Below are 5,000 nucleotides of genomic sequence, written 5' to 3' on the forward strand. Positions count from 1 at the left end.
TTAATGCTTACTAATGTTACTCCCTTGATGTTCCAGTCTCTTCTCTCCTCCCATAACACCCTATTTCTTTATTATTCTTCTTATTTTTCTATTCTAGTATTATTAAAAGTGACTGATTTTCTTATATTTCAGTTTGTCTTCTTTATTTTTTTCTTCTTAATTATAGTATCGAGAAATTTAATGCTTTCTAATGTGTCTCCCTATTGTTCCTCTATTCTAACCTTTTCTCTCCTTTCATAACACATATTTCTTTCCTTTTCCTATTATTCTCTTGTTCCTGTATCATTTCTAGTGACTGATTTTCTCCTATTCCCAGTCTTTCTTCTCTATATTCCCTACTACTCCTTTATTCCGCTTTTGATCTCTTCCTTCCTTACATCTATTCCGTCTTTCAGTTATCTTTCATCATTCATAACATACATTGCTTCACCTGCTCCAGTTTTTCCCTTCAAAATATATAAAACTTCTTTCATACTGTTCCTCTTGCCTTCCACTCCTTCTCCCTCACAATGCCAGAGTCTACACACAAACATCCACACAGGTCCACCTTTCCATCTCCACCTTGACCCCTTTCACTTCCACTACGTCGTTCACAGCCAGCGCCCACACACCCACCGTCTCCACCCTCTCTCTCTCTCTCTCTCTCTCAGTCCACCTCGCTTCGCCTCTCTCTAAATTGGCAGTAATGATGAAAGATATATGTTATTATTTCGCCGCTTGCTTTGTTCCTAAGATTCTGGTTTCGGTTTCTTTGTCTGCCTGTATATCTGCTTCTCTCTCTCTCTCTCTCTCTCTCTCTCTCTCTCTCTCTCTCTCTCTCTGTGTGTGTGTGTGTGTGTGTGTGTGTGTGTGTGTGTGTGTGTGTGTGTGTGTGTGTGTGTGTGTGTGTGTGCGCGCGCGCTTCATTTCAGCTCTTCTCTTCTTTCCTTCCTTCATTAATGGTTCTTGTCAGCTTTTCTTCCTTGTTTAATTTCACTCTTTTCGTTCTTTTTCCTTTCCTTCTTTCACTTTCTTTCCTGCCCTTTCATGCCTCTTCTCCTTATCTTGTTTCCTTTCTTTAGTTTCTCCTGCTCCTATTTTCCTTTCTTCCATGCCTTCCTTCGTCTTACACTTTCCATCCATCCATCCATCATTTCTCCATGCCCTTTCCTTCACTCCTGTTCTTTCCTTCTTTCATTCCTTTTCTTTCTTATCCCTCCTTCCTTCCGTCTGTTCCTCTCATCTTCGCTCCCTTTCCTTCCACCTTCACTTCCTGACTACTCCCCTCCCAGCTCAAATCTCAGCAGTGTGTGGCGGTGACTCCCTCAAGGTGGTAGGTGGGAGATAAGCCACATTTCTGTTGCTTGTACTTCTCAGGGCAGGAATGTATGACCCACTCCACGCCAAGAGATAAGCAGGAAGGCAGGACCAGGCGCATCACTGCCACTGTGGGGGAGGTTAAGGGTCGGAACACAAGGTTGGAGGGTTATAAGCTAGTGTGGAGTGTATATGATGTTAAGTTTGTATGACTGAGATGGCGAGGAAGGAAGACTGCAGGGAGTTTTGTCGTGGTGGGGAAGGTGCAGTGCGGAAAGGAGGTTATAGAAGTGAGATAGAGGGTAAAAAGAAGTGGATATGAAATAAAGTTAAGTTAGTATGACTGAGCGACATGAAGAAGGAAGACTACGGGTTATATTGACGCTGTGGGAAAAGTTAGGGCTTGAAAGAGAAGAAAAGAATGTAAAAAAAAGGAGAAGATAGGAAGTGAAGATAAGTTTGTATGACTGAGAGACGTAAGGAAGGAAGATTACGGGTTATACTGTCACTGTGGGGGAAGGTTAGGGCTGGATATGAAATAATAGTGTAAAAAAAGGAGAATATATGAAGTGAAGATAAGTTTCTATGACTGAGACGTGAGGAAGGAAGACTCCGTTGATTACTGCTACTGTGTGGAAGGTTAAGAATAGGAAAGGAAGATTGGAAGACCAAGATGATGATACAGTTAAGAAGAAAAACACTTGATATGAAAATTAATCTTGTGTGGCTGAGACGAGTTAGGTTAAATTTGTACTACTAAAATGAGTAAAAGGAAGAGATAGAAAGGAAGGTTAAGTCTGAGAAGAGAAGTTTGGAAGAGTGAGGTGATGTGATATGGTATGAAAAAAGACTGAATATGAAGATTAAGCTTGCATGACAAAGACCATTTAAGTTAAGTTTGTACGCCTAAGATGAGTAAAGAAGAGAAGAGAAAGCACGTCACTATCATTGTGGGAGAAAAATAAGGGAATGGAAAAGATTAACACAAAGATGAAGAATATGCACTAACACACAATTGAGTGACGAAGAAAGACGTGCCATTTTCATCATCACCGTCACACTAATAAACTCACGAAAGCAGACTAAAGAAAAAAAGGAAAAAGAAAAAAAGAAAAGAAAAAAGTCTTTCTCTTTATAACTTCCTGGAGTGCACGCGAACACTTAACACTGCAGGTACTTTTTTCTTACTTTTTACTAACTTTCCCTACTTTTATATCTCTCCACAAGGGCACAAAGGGTTACTCTTTTTCTTGATAACTTCCTGGAAAGCACGCCAACTTTTCGTGACATTAAAAAATATATTTGGATTTTTTTTCTTTTACAAATTTTTTCCCTTACTTTCCACGCTCCTTTACCTGTCTCTCTAATTATCACAGGTGAGACTTTGGTGCTTGCATGTAGTTTTTTTTTTTTATATCTTTATAGTTTTTTTTTTGTATTTTTTTCTTTATTTTCCGCTCTTTTACCTGCCTTTCTCTTTAATTATTACTAAAGTACAGGTGAGATTTAGGTGTATACGTGTCTATTTTCCACCATTCCCTTCACCGCAGAATATTAAAGATAATGAGGCTTGTTATCTCCTTTCTCTATTTTCCTGAATGGTTCGATTTCTTTCACGCGGGTTTTCATTTTTTTTCTTATTTTTCCAAGTTTTGACTAGAAAAGTGTTGAGAAGAATTAAATTTTTTTGATCGCTGTTGTTAAAAGGAATGTTTGGATAATTTCTTTTTCTTGTTCTGAATGATCAAATATTTTTTTCGGGGTTCAGAATCTTCAAATCTTTTCTTTTCTTGTTGTGGATATTCATGTAATATTTTTTTGTCTTATCGTGAACAGTCAAATCACTTTTATTTTCTTGTTCTAAATTCTAAAAGCTCAAATATTTTCTTTATGTTATTGTTTCGATTGTTCAAATATTTTACTCTTCTAAGTTTCACATTCATAAATTCCTTCAAAACAAGACACATTTTTTCCTCTCACCTCTCTCTCTCTCTCTCTCTCTCTCTCTCTCTCTCTCTCTCAAACACACACAGAGATCTAGAATGACACCCCACTTTTTATTCTTCTCTTCCTAATTCCATGACTTTCCCAATCTGCCTTCCCTGTAACAAAAGGCTTAAGCAAGACAGCCACAAAGGTCAGAATACCGAAGAGGTCGTGCGGTGGTCATGACCTTGAGATGGATAGAGGAAAAGGTGTGTGTCGTACCCATCCTCCACTTCCATATCTGTACCTGTATATACCTGTCTTCACCTGTATATCCATCGTATATTTACCTGGAGCTCCGTTTTGTTACCTGAGGCTGGAATCTCTTTAACTTTTGCCTTTTCCCTCCATCACCACCAGGAAAAGAAAGAAGAGGGAGGGGAGGAAAAAGGAAAGGTGATCAGGGTATATTTTTCACACCTGTCAGCTTAGCATTATCATCCATCATCACCGTCATCATCATCTTTACCATCAATTCTATTTATGTTCTGTTCCTCAATTTCTTCCTACCTGTAAAGCTTCATATTTCATCGCTCTTCTAGTTTTGTTTTGTTTTTTTTTCGTTTTTCTTATTTCGTATCTTATCTATCTTTTTATTTCTTCTTGTCTTTGTTTACGTTTCCATATAGTGTTCTCTTCTTATCTCTTCTTGTTCTCAAAATGGCGCCACTTTTTGTATCTCTATCATGATCTCTTAATTATCTCTTTGTCTCTCAAACATCGTCTCTTCTTTATCTCGCCATGTTTATAAAATCATCTCTAATTTTTTTTCACTTTCTCCCTCTCTTAACTTCTCTAAAATGTATTCTCTTCTTCATCTCTCCTTGATCCTCAAATTACCTCTCTCGTTATCTCTCTTCTCTTCTAAAACGTACGATTACTCTCATCTCACTCTATAATGTAGGTACTTTCGTCTCTCTCCTTGCTTTTATCTCACTCTACAATGTACTTTCGCTCCTCTCCTTGCTTTCATCTCTAATGTTCTTCTTTCCTCATTTTCAGCTCTCTAATGTTCACCTATTTACCTCTCCTCGTTCCCCAAACAACCTCTCTCTGCACACCTGTCTGGCACACTCACGGTTCACGCCCTTCTGCTCCCTCACTGCTCTTCCTCCTCCCTTCCTTCCAGTGCCGGGACGGATTAATGGATTAGTAATTGTATTTGTGGCTTTCTCCTCTTCATAACCTCGATATGGCTTGGCAGGCTTGCTATTTGTACCACTCATTCCAACGCTACACACCTGAGCGCCTCTTATTACCTTCACACCTGCGCGCACCACCTACTTCCGTGCCTTACCTTCACCTCCTCCTCCTCCTCCTCCACCACGACCTCCACGTCCAAACAATCCAGCCATGCAATTCTATATATTTCAGAGTAAATGGCTTGAAAGTAAAGGTTGTGTTGGTTTTATATAGAGTGTTGGTGTGTTGTGGATGTGTATTGGTGTTTGGTGAATGGTGCTGGTTTGCTTCTGGGTATTACTTTGTGAGGAAACCACCTGGAAATTGTCTGGAAAATATGTGAGTGTCTTATTTCCACGGTTTCTTTGTGTGGCATTCATATGTAAGATTGGTTATATATTCGTTTACATTTCAGCCTTCATACTGCATTATCACTGCGATCACTACTGCTACTGCTACTACTACTACTGCTGCTGCTATGACTATACTACTACAACTACTACAAATGTTGCTACCACTAATATTACTGTTGCTAC

At 39.0% G+C, this 5,000-nt stretch overlaps 1 protein-coding gene and 1 long non-coding RNA gene across 3 annotated transcripts in view; both read right to left on the reverse strand.

The window, feature by feature from the left end:
• LOC123515240 overlaps positions 1-3,312 on the reverse strand; it is an 18,969-nt gene extending 15,657 nt beyond the window's left edge. Inside the window, exon 1 of the long non-coding RNA XR_006677840.1 lies at positions 3,277-3,312. This is a non-coding gene — a long non-coding RNA (uncharacterized LOC123515240). The remainder of the gene's footprint in view (positions 1-3,276) is intronic.
• LOC123515239 (proline-rich protein 12-like) overlaps positions 1-5,000 on the reverse strand; it is a 613,955-nt gene that overhangs the window by 110,293 nt on the left and 498,662 nt on the right. The gene's annotated exons all lie outside the window — the stretch shown is intronic.

Source organism: Portunus trituberculatus, chromosome 38 (assembly GCF_017591435.1).
Source record: "Portunus trituberculatus isolate SZX2019 chromosome 38, ASM1759143v1, whole genome shotgun sequence".
NCBI lineage: Eukaryota > Metazoa > Arthropoda > Malacostraca > Decapoda > Portunidae > Portunus > Portunus trituberculatus.